We start from the raw sequence: 18,657 nt of genomic DNA, 5'->3' as shown, positions 1-18,657 counted from the left end.
AAACCCTTTGGATGCTTTCGTGTACCGTTTTAAACACAAGCATCGCTTTGTTTCTGAGTATAGAGCTGCTTACAGTCCATCCATTGTCCCGACAGCTCAAAGTGGAACACAAAAACTAAAACTGTTCTTACAGCCAATTCATGAACGTCTTGAGTTCTTCCTCATTTAGGTGTGGCTGGTAATAGTACATATGGTGGATAATCTTTATTCATCCCACATTCTGGAAATTCCAAATTCCACTGGGGGTGGATCAGTCTGCCACTGAAGCAGCTGCTCAGAGCCTCCACTGTCTGATACAGTGGGAGACTTGTCCATGCTGGACGTCAGCTTGGCCGACATCCTCTCACCCTCCATCTCCACAGAGTCCAGTGGACCACCCAGGACAGAGCAGACCTTCCTCACCAGCTTGTTCAGTCTTTCTCTGTCGTGGTCTGTGCTGCCAGTTGGCATTTGAAGTGTGTTGCGATTTGGAGAAAGCCTGTGAATTAAACTGTCAGCAAAATAAAGAAGTATGCAAACATGTATATTGTATGTTATACTGTATATAGAATAGAAGTTTATTTGTCATTGTACAGGTACAAAAAAATTACAGGTTCACTCAGCAGCAGTTTATAGTAAGAGAATGAAAGCTCTATATAAGAAATACTGAACAGATAAAAAGAGAGATAAAATAAGACAAAATAATATAAAAAAAATAAGTTCTCGCATCTTGAACAGATCCTGTCTGAGCAAAGTAACCTCTGTTGCTATTCTATGGCTATCAGATCTTCTCGACTGAAGATTAATTTGTTGTAGGATGGGGCAAAAAACAAATACAAAAGACAGTAGAAGCATAAAAGGGTAAAGATTTGTGGGGGTCCGTACGCACCGCCATCTTGGACAAACCATACAGTACATCAGAATCAGAATCAGCTTTAATCGCCAAGTTTGCACAGGACAAATAAAATAAAGAAAAAAATAATATAAACTGCAGCTCACTATATCACTTTTGTTATTGCACATAGTCATTGATTCATTGTGTTGAGGGGAGGCGTTTAAACAGTTTATGTTCAGTGTGTGTGGGGTCAGCAGTGATGCTGACAGCCCGTTTCCTGAGTCCCTGAGGTACAGGCGTTCAATAGAAGGAAGCTCAGTCTTGATGATCTTTTCTGCTGATCAGACCACCTTCTGCAGTCTGTGTCTGTCCTGCTTGGTGTCTGAACCAAACCACACAGTGATGGAGAGAACAGACTTGATGATGGCCGTGTAGAGGATGGTCAGCAGCTCCTGAGACAGCTCAGGAAGTACAACCTCTGCTGGGCCTTTTTGCGGGCAGTGTCTTTGTGGGGGGACCATTTCAGGTCCTGTGAGATTGAGAGGAGTCCATGGTAGACACTGTGTTATTGTAGATGGTGAGGGGGGGCAGGCAGTTCTTCCTAAAGTCTACCATCATCTCCACAGTCTTGAGCGTGTTGAGCTCCAGCTGGTTCTGACTGCACCACTGGACCAGCTGCTCCACTTCCTGTCTGTATGCAGACTCATCACCGTCCTGAATGAGCCCAATGACGGTCATGTTGACTGTTCAGCTGTTGGTGTACAGGGAGAAGAGCAGTGGGGAGAGGACACATCCCTGTGGTGCACCGGTGCTGATGGTGCGGGTGCCAGATGTGATGCTGCCCAGCCTCACCTGCTGCCTCCTGTCAGTCAGGAAGCTCCTGATCCACTGGCACGTGGGGTTGGGGACGGTGAGCTGGGTCAGTTTATAGTGGAGTATTACAAGGGGGATGGTATTAAAGGCAGAGCTGAAGTCCACACATATATACATACAGGCATTATGGAAAATATTTATTTGGAAAAGATGAAAATGGAAATGATTATTTACAATGACGTGAGGGTAGTTGGGGCATGGCCAATGATTATGGTTTAGGAGACACATCATTGTTTTTTCTCATTATTTAAAAAGCTTTTCCTCTGTGGCAGGTCTTAGACGATATCTTTTTTTTTTGACATTATTTCTTCTGCTTTGGAATACAGCCGTCACAGGGTTTTGCCACCGCTAACTTACATAAATGGGAATAGATTTACAGTATTTCTGATTCTCCCAGTGTTGGAGCCCACGGCAAAATCTGAACAACTTCCTGAATCAGTTACGCAATACCGCCTGCCATAGGGCTGCAAGGCCTGATACGGAACGTTACAACTCTACAACAAAGTGTAAAGTGTGTGAATAGTTCAGGGTGTAACAACTGGAAGTGGTGGAACGGTGGTGAAATGTCCAGGTGCTGGCACGAAGGCGTGAGAGCTCTTGGCGGCTAATGAGTTGGTGTGTGAATACCGTGTGTTTGCCCAGTCCGGGGCCGCTGCTTTGTCAGCCGCCGGTTTGTCACAGTGACCTTAAGAAGATCTTAAGACCTATGATTTTGCTGCAGAATGCTGCATGTTTTTGTTTGTTGGAGTTTTGTTAAATTGTTTAAAGTTCTAGTGACCACTAATGTAGTTTACATGTGTAACGTGTCTAACTTCAGAAAATTGAGATAATCTCTGCTAGTATAACCTGGTTGACTTTGTATGTGCTATATGTGCTAAGCGCTCCTCTTCTATTATTAAAATCACGTCAGTTAAGGCTGATGGTTGGAAAAAAAAAACGCATCCTTTCAACATTGGAGCCATGGTGAGGTCTGTTCGCACATTAACACACTGCACTGATGCAGGTTACACATTCACTCATTGTTCTGTCCTGCAGCACGAGGGTAAACTTGCCAAAGCAAAACAAAAGTACTCCAAAAACAAAAAGGAAAACTGTACTCAAATAGTCACAGAGAATTAAACTGTTGCGTCATGAACTGATACTGTGTTTGCACTTGGGGAAGTAGTTAATGAGACACTTTGTCTCTGAGTAATGCCGAGTTTACATTAAACATGAGCTTTACAGCTTCACTTTCTTCTGTAGGGACAGGCCGCATCCCTGCAGGTGTGCTCTCTTCTCTGCTGGAAAAGAAACCAATTAATTAATTTATATATTTATAAACTTAAATTAAATGTCCAGTATAATATGCAGTATTACTGTATTTTGTACCTTTGTTTGGGCCTGAATATAAAAAAGGTAGTACCATGCAGCAAGACCAATGGCAATGGCAAAAAAAGGATGAGCAAAAGGCTAAATAATACCCAGCAATCCGTGCAGGAGCCTGTAGGGAATCAGAGCACATGTAAGACAAATACACAGGAGGACTAGAGCTGCCAGGACAGAAAGAACGACCTGCGTAGGTCAGAGTCTGAAGCAAAGACAACAGAAAATACCATTAATGTTTTTAGCACAGACACAGACAAAGCAGGAGTTTTTATTTCAGCCCAGATCAGCTGACATTACTCTGACACAAAACAAACAGGAACCAAAGACAGTTATTATAAACCGAACATATAACTTTACTACTCTATGACACATAATGAGCAGGAACATATTGTAAACCAAACGTAAAACTTTACATTCTAAGTCTCAATTGATTCATTTTAAATCCTAAGACTGATAAATGCTCCTCATGTCTGTCCTTTATTTTACTTTGCATAATAAAACACTGTGCTAATAATAATAGCCTCCAAATATCAGTGTGCATCCTGGAGCACAGGCCTCACCTGATGTCACATGCACATAGACGTAACCATGACTCCTCCCGTACTGGTTGGAGGCTTCACACTGGTAGAGGCCATTGACGCCAGCGGTGTTCCTCACAAACTGCAGCTTTGGTCCGACCACAGTGACACCAGACTGAGGCCAGGACTTGTCAGCTCTGAAACACACAAGACAAAGGTTCCTGTAGCACAAACACCTGAAACCAACTTATTAAGATGCTCTTTGTGATCAGACAGCAGCACCGTACCTGCTCCAGGTGAAGCTGGCAGCTGGGTTGGCTTCAGTCATACACTCTAATGAATTATCTGATCTTTCAGTGACGTTCACTGTCGTGGGTGAAACTGCAAAGAGGAGAGAGAATGAGCTGCTTTTTCGGGTTGTGTCACTAACTAGAGGTTTGTCTACTAAAGTCAAAGTCAGTTAAACTCATTCAATTCAAAAAATGCAACAGTTAAATGTTCTTCCTCATTCCTAACAACCATTCAGCCTTCTCGTGTTTTAGTGTTGAAATGTTAGAAGTGTGGAGTGGTTCCATTCAACCACACAGACACTTAAAAGGTATCACGGAACGGCAGAGAAAGGACCCACATGCACAGCACGGAAACCTCAGACAGGTAGTAGTGTTCAAGGGTTTTAATTCAGTTATCGATATACCAGACGGTCCGGGTCATACACAGGAGATCGCAGTTTTCAGTACAGGTGGAGCAGGCTGATTCAGGTCCGGGGACAGGCAGAGTTTCGGTAACAGGAGAGCAAAGTTTACGGTACCGTTAAGGAGTATGGGGTGCCAAATGTAAAAGGAGCACCTATAACTAATTTTCTCACATTTAACTAAATGACACAACATGTTTTCTCACATTTAGTTAAATGTGCAAAAGTCTAAATGTAAATGTTAAATATAAATGTAAATGTTAAATGTAAATGTTAAATGTAGATGTTAAATGTTAAATGTAAATGTTAAATGTAAATGTTAAATGCTAAATGTTAAATGTAAATGTTAAATGTAAATGTTAAATGTAAATGTTAAATGTAGATGTTAAATGTTAAATGTAAATGTTAAATGTAAATGTTAAATGTAAATGTTAAATGTTAAATGTTAAATGTAAATGTTAAATGTTGGCCGAGTGTAAAACTGAATATTCATGAATGGGCAAGTAGACTCCATCCCTACCCTCAAACAGCGCTGGTCTCAGATCAGAGACGCGAACTCAATCACCTCAAACAGTGCGCGCAAACCCCGCCCACATCTGATCTGGAAAATTTTGTTTTTAGCCTTAACGTAACTTCGGCTAGCTAGTATAGTTAGCCAACTAATTCTCCACCGGCGCCACAGAAATATTCTTTTTAAACCTACTTAACTCCTCATTAATGGTGTTTACGACAGAACAGCAGTTTGAAGCGGAGCCTCAGCCCGCACACCTGCCGTTACAGCCCGTTCAATCTCCCCCAACGGGAGGGAGTCGGAGCTGGCGGCCATGATGGCTTCGACTTCAGGCTTCTCTCCAGTATTTTCGTGCACCGATCCAGAGTCAGATGTGGGCGGAGCTATGCGTACTGTTTGACGTGTTTGAGTTCGCGTCTCTGATCTGAGACCAGCGCTGTTTGAGGGTAGGGATGGAGTCTACTTGCCCATTCATGAATATTCAGTTTTACACTCGGCCAACATTTAACATTTACATTTAACATTTACATTTAACATTTAACATTTACATTTAACATTTAAATATATATTTAACATTTACATTTACATTTATATTTAACATTTACATTTAGACTTTTGCACATTTAACTAAATGTGAGACAACATGTTATGTCATTTAGTTAAATGTGAGAAAACTAGTTATAGGTGCTACTTTTACATTTGGCACCCCATAAAGGAGCAGGCTATCTCGGCGTCAGGCGGTCAGGTCGGTGTCTCTAGAGCTTTTCCAGGCGGCAGTACAGTTCAGAGACAGACGAGAATCGGAAGTCAGGAAACAAAACAGGATCACAGGACATGCAGGCGGGATAACTACGCGCTGGAAGTGATGACTAGCATACATAACGATCTGGCAACTGGCTAAGGGAACTGGTGGTGCTTAAGTATGCAGGTGAGTGATTGCTGATTCTATGCAGGTGCGAGTAATGAGAACCGGAAGTAAAGCGGGAACTGCTGAGGCGTGACGTGAAAGGGAAGTGTTACAAAATAAAACAGGAAACTGAAACCAAAATGCTGGTGACAAACTAAGTCCTTTCAAAACAAAACTAACCTGATGGACAGTAACTGGAAGAGTTACACAATACAACTTAATACAGCCCCGGAGCCTGACAAAAGGTGTTTAAGACCATAAATCAACCAGACATGTTAACAATGTGTTGCTGTGAGGCAGAGCACCCCACCCACAGCAAGGTATCAGTAAGCAACTGTGAAGTCTCAACTACTGTACTTGGCTCTTCCTCCACCGTTACAGGGTTGTGGTGTGTGTTAATCTTCTCGGGAATAGATGAAATCGCAGCATGATAAATGGGAGCCAGACTGTGTCTGAGGCCTCATTCTCTGTTGAGGGAGGGTGCTTTAAATTGTACATATTTTATCACTCTTCCCTCAACCCTCTATCAAATAACTTCTCTTCTTGGTCCACTGTGAAACCAAGAAATAAGTAGTTGAGAGTTCACAGATACTCACGGCCTCTTTGCTCACATAATGAGCCAATCATCTACAGGTAGTGGAGGAAACCTCTCTGAAGGATAAATATGTGGCCTTCATTCAGCTTTACTCAGACTGAAGAAAAACAAACACCTAAATTGATGGCAAAACGTTTCCACGGAAAAGAAGAAATCCAGTTGACATGACTCAAACTTCAGATAACGTCACCTGGATGACTGAGAATCTCCACGGATAGTTATTAACTCCAGTGCAGCCTATGACATTATTGCAGCCTATGATATAATTATACTCACAGAACACTTGTAACGTGAAGGGCAGGCTCTTTGCTTGTGTCAGCGCCGCGCTGGTGACGACACATCTCACCAAACGCTGGTTGACGTCTCTGGTAGGGACTCCAAGCAGCGAGCTGACCATGGTGGTGGTTCCGTTATCGTGAAGGGTGGAGGTGGTGGTTGAACGGACCGAGCCCTCCAGAGAACCCATAATCCACTTCACCTCAGCAGGAGGCCGGGAACCAGCCGCCGTACAGGTAGCAAGGGAAGCTTCTTCACCCCCCAACAGAGGGGTGTCATCCTCCACCGTTACGACTGGAGGGACTACAAGAGGAAGCACACAGGTCAAAGGTCAGTGTGGGACCCCAGCTTTTATCTGTTTACTCCACACACACACATTTATCATACCGAGCAGGTTTACTATTATATCTGTCCTGAAATTGCCGCTGGGAAACAGAGTGAATATGCACGAGTAGCTGCCTTCATCCAGCAACGTGGCGTCTGATAACTGGAGGGTTCCATCGTATTTGGTAAAGTTTCCAATGTTCTTGAACCGATAGTCAGCTCCATTGAAGATGTGTGTTTTGTCAGCCAGAATCGTAATAAATTTATTGATTTGACCTTCGCTTGTATCTACATATGAGTATTTCTCTCCTAAACCGCTTTAGGGACAGTGTAATCCAATCATTCATGAGCCGTGGAAAGACACAACCTGTGAGCTGAAATACTTGAAATGAAAAAATGCAAAGGAGGCTCAGAAACGTGTCTGAGCAAGTGAGTGGTGATGTAGAGTACAGTACCTGTCTGAGAATAAATAGATGATTTGGATGAGGGAGGCTGTTCTCAGTACAGTTCAGCCAGACTGTGTTACAAATGACAATTCATGAAAATGTGAGTGGAACCACTGAGACATTTGTTAAAAGTCAAATGCAAATGAAGGAGTTATTTTTGCTTAATAACAGTAGAAAAAAACTTTATCTTGTTCTATATTTGTTGTTTATGCAGCTCATAGTCATATATTTACTTATTTACTGTCTTCTTTTCTAAGGAAATGCCCTTTACATTTTTTAGACCAAGAAAATCCAACAAACTCCTACAAACCGAGCTTCCTATGACACGTGATCAGAAAACAATGAAACCACTGTTTCTTTCTTTTTCTAAACGTACAATAGTATCTATTGTCCTTATTTCTTCTGTCGTCAAACGACAGGTGTCTAAAAGGTTTAAGGAGTTCTTCACAGCCTTCAATGTAATATACCCTAGTTTATATCTAAATACAATCAAACAACAGCTGCTGCTTTGTTCTTGTAGATGACACAACGGTCTAAGCTAGATAAAGTGATGATGTAGTAAAGTGTGTTGTCCACGCACCTTCCACGGTCCAGCTCAGGTTTAGCAGCAGCAGCAGCAGGAGGAGGAAGAGCCTCCCTGGAGAAAATCCACTCATAGCGAACTCCTTTGGAAATGGTTGTCCTCGTGTGAGGCTCCGTTTCAGACTGTGATCATTCAGCAGTCATTAGTTCATCGGTCGTTGACCCAGCTAAAAAAGCGGAGTGCGACCGCGTTCTACGGTTTTCACAGAAAGGTAAGACGTGTGATATGTTGTAGTTAAAACTACACACAACAAGGCTCTCACTTGTGGTGGAAATTTTCCATAAAGAAGTAGATGAGAGAGTTGTCCTTTTGTGCGATTTATTGAAATAATAAAAAAAATAAAAATAATGGGGAAAGCAAATAAAAAGCATGGATGTTGATCGTGCACATCAACAAACCAAAAACCAGCTGGGGAGATCAGTGCACACACCACGAAGGTGTGTTGCAAAGAGCCCACGATCCTCAAGTTGCTTCTGCCTTTTAGCTTCTCTGTCCGACTAGGGTGGAATGTCTTTCTAACCCAATCAAATTACATGCACCATCTCCTCCCTGTCGCAGTGTGTGTGAAGATTTTTACATTCTCACACCTGCATCGCTGACGTCCAACTATCTGTGAGAAAGGAGCACCAAGTCTCAACAGACAGAGACACAACTCCCCGACCTTGGGTTTGGGAGCTAGAGTTGAGAGTCTATCAGGCAGAGACAACCATTGAACAATCTAGGTGAAATGTCAAATGCATACAGTAAGACAAAACATTTAAGATACAAGATATTAATTGCAGAACACAAGTCATAAATCGTATAATAACTGCATAGAAGTAAGGAAGACACATAGAAATAAGGAAGAGACAATTTTTCCCATAACACTCCCCCCTTTTGATTACACATTAATCAAACCATAAAGGAATAAAAATTGTCAACATCACATTCTGTAATAATAAAAGATCCTTGCAAATGAAACAATAAGGGTAGTAACTCATCAAGATTCAAAATACACCTTCACATAAAATGCAAGTAACTTAGGGACAAAAGGTTGGGAGCTGTTTTTGGTGGGTAGTTATACAAGAATAACTTCTGTATTGGCATGTGAAGAAAATAAGCTCATTATCATATTTGTATCATATTATATTTTTGATCCGATAGCCTAAGACCATCGTCAAAGTCATTAAGTAAATTAGAGTTGGGGTTTTGAACATAGTGCATTGTGTCATCTCATACGAGAGTGTTGCTGAGGTCGCACGCATGATGAGACCTCTAACCAGTGGGATAACGCAAAAACCAAACAAGAGAATCACAGGCATCTCAATTATAAAGGAAACAGCTGTGGACATGAGAACAGATTTCCATTTTCCAGACATTTCGTCTAGCCAATTCCAAGAGAAGGAATCTATACCTGAGTTAGCTGAGATTCTGAAGGCCGTGTAGCGCCTTCGCCACAATACCATTAGAATCAGTGTTATTCAGGATGTAAGTACAACATGCATCTCCAAACATAACACAAACGTCTCTTTTCTCTGCTAACAACATGTCTACGGCCATTCAATTGTAATGTAATAAATACAATTAATGTATGATAGCCATACGTTTCCGGTGGGGTTCTGTATCATATAATCTTAAGATAGATTTCATGCTTTCGGATCTTTAATTGTACATTTGCGTCTAGAATGAATACGAGATTCAGGGATTAAACCAGAATGAGGATGCATATTGCCGCTTGTGTTGTCTTTCATCTGTAGATGAAGGATAGAACTAATTGTAGCAGTGAATAAAGTGATTGTGAGCAAATTAAACACCAAATTAACTTCAGGATATTTAAACTCAGTGTTGTGAATTATGTGAAATTTTCTCATTCAAAAATAGTGTGTAAAGTTACATGGAAACATCATATAATAAAGGCAATAATCCAAGTAACATAAAATGAAGTCGAACACAGCATGGTTACAATTGATGTCTCGTAACAATCTGCTTCTTCCTGTTGAACAGTAGCGTTAGATTGTTTCCAACCTGTGTGTTGAAGTATTGATTGTTCGTTGGGGTTCTTCAGGTTGTGATCAGCTGATCACAGAGACACCTGGGATTCGTTATCACCGCCAGGTTTCCTCCCAATGTCGTCTGAGTCACTGTCACTCCCGTGATGTGAAGAGTCTACACGTCGTCCAGCGTCGGCAACTCAAGGCTGCTCGTGTGTGTGTTTTCTCAGGAGCGTGTGTGTAGATTTATGGTCTGATAGTGTGATTCACCGGCGCAGCTTCAGGCGGCGCTTGGCTCACACCTTTAGCTGAACGGTCAACGCAGCCTCGCCTCAGTGCGTGTGTGAGCACAGCGAGGGTCGTCCTTCTCAATTCTTTTCGTCAGTGGTGGTTTTCTTCGTGGGATGTAGATGTAGGGTCATCTGTCGGATCCGGGACCTTCCTGCAGTAGATGGAGTGGTTTCAAGTCGCTCTCACTGCGATCTTTCAGCCGTGTGGGTCGTCAGAAGGACCTGGAAGGGGCCTCGCCATCGTTTGGAGTCCCAATGCTTCCTCCTGAAGTCATTAACGATCGCCCAGTCTCCTGGTCGGATGGTGTAGTGGTCCTGTCGACTGTTTTTACCTGTTGGTAAATCTGAATTATGGGGAAAAGGTGTTTGGGCGGCACGGCTGCCATCAGGCCGAAACCAGACTCAGTGGCTACAGGTGAAACCATTCGTCAGCCAGAGTCAGCGTTCCTGTGAGGTAGAAAACGTTTAAAGCACAGGGACATGAGGAAGGAAAGGATAGAGAGAGTTGGAGAGAGGGAACAAGGATCAGGAGAGGGAGGGGTTGTTGGGCAGCGACCTTCGCAGCAGCGTCTGCAGCTGCATGTCGGCACAAACAAAGTTGTCTATGATGTTGTGAGTGGGACAGTTACAAACAGCATTAGCTGTAGGCAGCAGGACAGCGTCCAGCAAAGCAGAACCTAGTCATGATGTGAGATAGGTTTGCAATCAGACTTAAAAAGCTTCCTATGCTTCCACAGAGCATCTGTGGAGTCTGTGTAGATGGTAACAGACTCTCCTTCTGCTAGTTTACCAGCTTCAGTCAACACGATCAACTCTGCAGCCTGAGCAGAGTAGTGTCTTAGCAAAGCGCCAGACTTCAAGACGGCCTTTTGATAGTAACGTTCAGCATGTTGAGCAGGTGGTGTTGCATCTAAGCCATCAGGCTGTAGAAAGATGTGATCTATTCCAAAAGAATCCAGTATGAGGACAAAAGAACAGAAGTCGTACAACCTGATTTCTCATCCACTGTTTGAGTGAAAGGTCGCGTAGGGTCAGATCAGGGAGACCCAAAGTAGGAGCCAACTGAAGAGCAAGCATGAGGTCAGTGAACGTTGTTCAGCCTCAGACGTCCACGTGAGACAAGAAGTGGACGATGAAGACGTCTGCATCAGAACCCTGAGTGGGGCCTCAGAGACATTAAAGTTAGGAACGAAAGTCCTACAATAAGAACAAAGACCTAGAAAAGACATAAGCTGTTTATACGTGCACGGTTTAGGCAGGTTTCAAATTGCTTCAACTCTGTTGGGTGAGATGGATTTGCCATCAGCTGTAATTACAATGACCCAGAAAATAACCTTTGTCTGAACAAACTGTAATTTAGACAGGCTCTTTGTGGCCTGTAGCATCCAATGTTTCAGTAGCTTAGTGGTGTCTGCAGTAACACCATCTATGGCTCCAACACCCTATGAGGGTGTTGTTGTTTACATGGTCTGTGGTCAGATTTAGGTGTGATGACCACTGGTTCACATCCTCTGATCAAACCTACATCATGTCTGTGTGTGAGTCACAGGGAAGCAGGGCTTCCTGTAAGGCTGAGTGTTGGGTCAGAGCGTCCTCTGAAATGAAAATAAAAACAAAAGCATGTAATGTGGGTAAATACGTCACATGGGGTCGCAAGTCGTTCACCAGTCTCCACCCCGTTGACATCTGTACGAAAGGACCCACGTCCTGCGTCTGTCTCCATCATGTTTTCACAGAGGGACGTGTGGAACTGTAGAATAAACATCAAAAATCTTTTTGTTCGTTAGTAAGAGAAATCGCAAGCGCAGACCTGTGTTCATCCCAAAAGAGGGAAGTTGAGGTCAGTTTGTTTGTTTGTGTGTGTGAAATCATAACTCTTCAAATTTATCATCAGGACCAGAAGACACATGTGCTGTACAGGACAGGTCAGATGCGTCTCTGGAGGTCGTATCACATGGACGTCCAACTATCTGTGAGAAAGGAGCACCGAGTCTCAACAGACAGAGACACAACTCCCTGACCTTGGGTTTGGGAGCTAGAGTTGAGAGTCTATCAGGCAGAGACAACCATTGAACAATGTAGGTCAAATGTCAAATGCATACAGTAAGACAAAACATAAGATATTAATTGCAGAACATAAGTCATAAATCATATAATAACTGCATAGAAGTAGGGAAGACACATAGAAATAAGGAAGAGACAATTTTTCCCATAACAATATTCAGTCACCACAAAAACCACATCCTTTTACAGTTGGAGCTGTGGTGCTACTGTGGACCTACTGTACTGATGCAGGACATACTGTACACTGACTCATTCCTCTGTCCTGAAGCACAAGGGTAAACTGGCAAAGCAAAACAGAAGTTCTCAAAAAAGGAAAAGGAGAACTGTATTCAAATATTCAGCGACACTTGGACATTTGCACCATAAACTGATGCTGTTTTTGTGTTTGGGGAAGTAGTTCATGAGACACTTCACACAGTCTCGTGACTAAAACAGATTTTACATTTAACATGTGCTTCACGTAGGTGTTTCAGCTTCTTCATCGTCTGTAAGGATAGGCTGCCTCCCTGCATCTGTGCTGTCTCCTCTGCTGGAAAAGAAACTATCAGTTAATTTATATATATAAACTTAAATTAAAATGTGCAGTATAATATGCAGTATTACTGTATTTTGTACCTTTGTTTGGGCCTGAATATAAAAAGGTAGTACCATGCAGCAAGACCAATGGCAAACAGGACGAGCAAAAGGCTAAATAATACCCAGCAAACCGTGCAGGAGCCTGTAGGGAATCAGAGCACATGTAAGACAAATACACAGGAGGACTAGAGCTGCCAGGACAGAAAGAACGACCTGCGTAGGTCAGAGTCTGAAGCAAAGACAACAGAACAGACCATTAATTAATAGTACAGACACAGACAAAGCAGGAGTTTTTATTTCAGCCCACATCAGCTGATATTACTCTATGACACAAAACAAACAGGAATCAAGGACAGTTATTTTATAAACAGAACATAAAACTTTACTATGCTATGACACAAAATAAGCAGGAAATAAAAACACTACAAGTTTTGACTGATTCATTATTTAAAATGCATACAGAGCCAACATGTTTAAAACTGTACAGTTTTCTATGAACAAGCCTGTAAGCTTTGCCTGAGGACTTATTTCAAATGATCCCATGTGTCAATAAGTAAAAACTGTCAGCTCTAACTTCTAAAGTATTGTAACAACTGTTTTAAAGGGTTTTATTCATTCACAGCCAAAAACATGAGACTATTGTTTTATTCTGGTAATTACTACACAACTATGGGGTGCCAAATGTAAAAGGAGCACCTATAACTAGTTTTCTCAAATTTAACTAAATGACACAACATGTTTTCTCACATTTAGTTAAATATGCAAGTCTATATGTAAATGTTAAATCTAAATGTAAATGTTAAATCTAAATGTTAAAGGATTAAACTGAATATTTAAGTGGACTCCACCCCCTATTATCCTAGACCAGTAACGCGGACTCAAACACGTCAAACAGTAGGCATAGCTCCGCCCACATCTGACTCTGGATCGGTGCACGAAAATACTGGAGAGAAGCCTGAAGTCGAAGCCATCATGGCTGCCAGCTCCGACTTAAATGGGCTGTAACGGCAGGTGTGCGGGCTGAGGCTCCGCTTCAAACTGCTGTTCTGTCGTAAACACCATTAATGGGGAGTTAAATAGGTTTAAATAGAATATTTCTGTGGCGCCGGTGGCGAATTAGTTAGCTAACTATACTAGCTAGCCGAAGTTACGTCCAGGCTAAAAACAAAAGTTTCCGGACAGGTTCAAAAGATCAGATGTGGGCGGGGTTTGCGCGCACTGTTGGAGGTGTTTGAGTTTGCGGGGTAGGGGTGGAGTCTACTTGCACATTCATGAATATTCAGTTTACACTCGGCGAACGTTTAGCATTTACATTTAACATTTAGACTTTTGCACATTTAACTAAATGTGAGAAAACATGTTGTGTCATTTAGTTAAATGTGAGAAAACTAGGTATAGGTGCTCCTTTTACATTCGGCACCCCATATACAACATAACCCTCATGAATTTATCTTGTTTTATGTTGTCTTATATTTGTGCTTCTCTTGCTATTACTGAACAAAGGCTCCTTATGTCTGTCCTTTATTTTACTTTGCATAATAAAACACTGTGCTAACATTTATAGCCTCCAAATATAAGTGTGCATCCTGGAGCACAGGCCTCACCTGATGTCACATGCACATAGACGTAACCATGACTCCTCCGGTACAGGTTGGAGGCTTCACACTAGTAGAGGCCATTGACGCCAGCGGTGTTCCTCACAAACTGCAGCGTTGGTCCGACCACAGTGACACCAGACTGAGGCCAGGACTTGTCAGCTCTGAAACACACAAGACAAAGGTTCCTGTAGCACAAACACCTGAAAGCAACTTATTAAGATGCTCTTTGTGATCAGACAGCAGCACCGTACCTGCTCCAGGTGAAGCTGGCAGCTGGGTTGGCTTCAGTCATACACTCTAATGAATTATCTGACATTACAGTGACGTTCACTGTCGTGGGTGAAACTGCAAAGAGGAGAGAGAATGAGCTGCTCTGTTGGGTTGTGTCACTAGCTAGAGGTTTGTTACTAAAGTCAAAGTCAGTTAAACTCATTCAATTCAAAAATGCGACAGTTAGACGTTATTCCTCATCCCTAACAACCATTGAGCCTTTATATGTGTATTGGTGGGGGCATGTGTTGTTAGAAGCGTGGAGTAGTTCCATTCAACCACACAGACGCATAAAATCCACTGCCTTGTAACTTCAGTCAACTTTACTCAGACTGAAGAAAAACAAACACCTAAATTAATGGCAAAACGTTTCCACGGAAAAGGAGAAATCCAGTTGACATGACTCAACCTTCAGATAACGTCACCTGGATGACTGAGAATCTCCACTGATAGTTATTAACTCCAGTGCAGCCTATGACATTATTGCAGCCTATGATATAATTATACTCACAGAACACTTGTAACGTGAAGGGCAGGCTCTTTGCTTGTGTCAGCGCCGCGCTGGTGACGACACATCTCACCAAACGCTGGTTGACGTCTCTGGTAGGGACTCCAAGCAGCGAGCTGACCGTGGTGGTGGTTCCGTTATCGTGAAGGGTGGAGGTGGTGGTTGAACGGACCGAGCCCTCCAGAGAACCCATAATCCACTTCACCTCAGCAGGAGGCCGGGAACCAGCCGCCGTACAGGTAGCAAGGGAAGCTTCTTCACCCCCCAACAGAGGGGCGTCGTCCTCCACCGTTACGACTGGAGGGACTACAAGAGGAAGCACACAGGTCAAAGGTCAGTGTGGGACTCCAGCTTTTATCTGTTTACTCCACATACACACATTTATCATACCAAGGAGGTTTACTGTTATATCTGTCCTGAAATTTCCACTGGGAAACAGAGTGAATATGCACGAGTAGCTGCCTTCATCCAGCAACGTGGCGTCTGATAACTGGAGGGTTCCATCGTATTTGGTAAAGTTTCCAATGTTCTTGAACCGATAGTCAGCTGCACTGAAGATGTGTGTTTTATCAGCCAGAATCGTAATGAAATTCCCATCTACTGGCTTCCCCTTAGTCATCTTCTGCCATGAAATCTGGCTGAGGGTGTCTGTGGTGTCAAAGAGGATGCAGGGTAACGTAGCGCTCTCTCCAAGAACCACCGACACGTTTCCTCCCACCACCCGGACAGCTGAAAGACAAATGGAAAGTCAGGAAACAAACACGAGCAGAAGCACAAGAGGTTTCAGTCTCTGGAGGTTGTGACTGTCACACAGCTATCTGCTAAATCATTAGACATTTGTATGTCTATTATAAAAACTGTGGTAAGGCTGATTTTGAAGGAAATAGAAAAGTGCAATAATACTGGACAGCTGTGTTCACAAACTGGATAAACACGAAGCAAGGGAGGACTCACTTTCCTCGACTCCATCCTGTCTGTCACCACTCAAGGCCTCGGTTTTAAAATCACGTGTGGTTCATTTGTTTGACCTTTGCTTGTATCTACATGTGAGTATTTCTCTCCTACAGCCCATTAGGGACAGTGTAATCCAATCTAACTCTGCCATCGTGCCCGTTTGCTTCTACTAAATGAGGCCTGAAAAAAAAATAAAACCTAAAAGCTGAAATTCTTGAAATGACCCGCTCAGAAAACGTGTCTGAGCAGGTGAGTGGTGATGTAGAATACATTACCTGTCTGAGAATAAAGAGAGCCTTTCACGTGGACCTCACCTGTTTAAGTAAATTAGCTTCTTTGTTGTTTCTTTGTTTTTTAGACAAAGGTCTAACTGCCAGAAACACCTGCTGCCCTGAGAATCTACTGTTGTTCATTTTCACTGCATTAGGTTTTTGTTTTCTTTAAATAATGAACCATGTTTTAAAAACAGACTGCTCCCACTGCTTTACTTTATTTTGACAACATAGGATTTAACATTACTTACAACACAACTTATTATAATGAGATAATTACACTTGTACATTGCTAAACTACAAGCACTGCAATACTTTAATTTATGTTTTACAGTTGTCTGTGATCACATTACAACCATGTCACCAATAAGAGCATCACACATGTGACAGCAGCTGTTGTGGCATGTGGTGAGTTATAGGATAAAAATATTCTGGTTCTGTTCTTAACAGCCTGTTTTTTAGAGTACAAGAGAACCACACATGTAAAGACCTCAGTAATGTACCTGAAAAACAGGTGGTATCAAGACAATGACTGAAATTTTATCCTTCAGATTAACTGTATGAAGCTGTCCACAGCTGCTTCCCTGAAAAGGGTTGATGCTCCTAGCAAGAAGAAACAGGCATCACTGCTTTCATCCTGCTTCTATGATTGAATTACACATGACATAAAAGCTTCAGATGAGGGACGCTTTGTTCCCAGAGTACAGTTCAGCCAGACAGTGTTACAAATGACAATTTATGAAAATGTGAGTGGAGTCACTGAGACATTTCTTAAAAGTGAAATGCAAATGAAAGTTATTTTTTATTAATATATAAAAAAACTATCTTGTTCTATAATTGTTGTGCTCATTGTATGCAGCGTCATATATTTACTTATTTACTGTCTTCTATGGTCCTTATTTCTTCTGTCGTCAAACGACAGGTGTCTAAAAGGTTTAAGGAGTTCTTCACAGCCTTCAATGTAATATACCATAGTTTATATCTAAATACAATCAAACAACAGCTGCTGCTTTGTTCTTGTAGGTGACACAACGGTCTAAGATAAATAAAGTGCCGATGTAGTAAAGAGTTTTGTCCACGCACCTTCCACGGTCCAGATCAGGTTCAGCAGCAGCAGCAGCAGCAGCAGGAGGAGGAGGAAGAGCCTCCCTGGAGAAAATCCACTCATAGCGAAGTCCGTTGGAAATGGTTGTCCTCGTGTGAGGCTCCGTTTCAGACTGCGATCATTCAGGCGTCAAAACGGAGTGCGACCGCACTACGGTTTGCACAGAAAGGTAAGACGTGTGATATGTAGAGATGTCCAACTCGAGACCTCCCACTCGACTCAGCGTCGATCTTTTGAAGCAGAAGTGTCTGTAAGCAGAATCTCGAGCGCGTTCCGAATCACGTGACCAATGAGAGCGAGAGGCGTCGATACGTCACGTGACTGCCGAGCATCTTATCTGTAGTTTGAATGGACGTTTTTTTAATATGCCAGAGCTTTATAAACGTGGCAAGCGGTCCGGAGATGATCTATAAGATGTTAGATGATCTAAAGGATAGACAGGTTTCACATTACGGATATCTGTAATGTATTTATGATAAGTTCACAAATGTAGTTGTTGACTACAACTACATTTTGACAAGTCGCAGTTCCAAAAAAATATCTTTATTAGTCAGACATCAGTGTCGTGCAAACGGCTCTTCTCCAAAGCTGGAGAGGTGTTGGGAAGCTGATTAAAGTCATGTTCTGTGAAAAAATAAAAGTCTTTGATTTAACTAAATGACAAATATGTCTCCTCAATGTAGTAATAAACAGAGTTGCAGTAGAACCAAATACAGCTCTAATAACATCGAACTATCGAACATATTTACCATATCAAGGCTACTTATACATTATTATCCACAGAGAAACACAATTACTCACCTTTGATTACATGTTTTATTTGACAATAAACCCTCGCTGATACGTGGTTGTTCAGGATCACAGTCCATGTTTTATTTGACAATAAAACATGGACTGTGATCCAGATCACAGATTATTATTATTATCCAGATTATTTGACAATAAAACATGGACTGTGATCCAGATCACAGTCCATGTTTTATTTGACAATAAAACATGTAAACTGTGATCCTGAACAACCACGTATCAGCGAGGGTTTGATGGTCAGTATGCTTTGATGCAGTTCCAACGCACAACCAGCAGATGTCGATGTTCTGACTGTGTCAAATTGGTGTCGAGCATTGTGTTGATTTCAGCCCAACTGTGT

At 42.2% G+C, this 18,657-nt stretch overlaps 1 pseudogene; it reads right to left on the bottom strand.

Annotated features, from left to right (window-relative positions):
* Nucleotides 1–1,811: 1,811 nt before the first annotated feature.
* Nucleotides 1,812–18,657, bottom strand: part of LOC121201913 (nectin-3-like) — a 28,562-nt pseudogene continuing 11,716 nt past the window's right edge.

Source organism: Betta splendens, chromosome 21 (assembly GCF_900634795.4).
Source record: "Betta splendens chromosome 21, fBetSpl5.4, whole genome shotgun sequence".
In the NCBI taxonomy this organism is placed as follows: Eukaryota; Metazoa; Chordata; class Actinopteri; order Anabantiformes; family Osphronemidae; genus Betta; species Betta splendens.
Note: the sequence above shows the minus strand (reverse complement) of the source record. Positions and strands in the feature narration are given on the sequence as shown.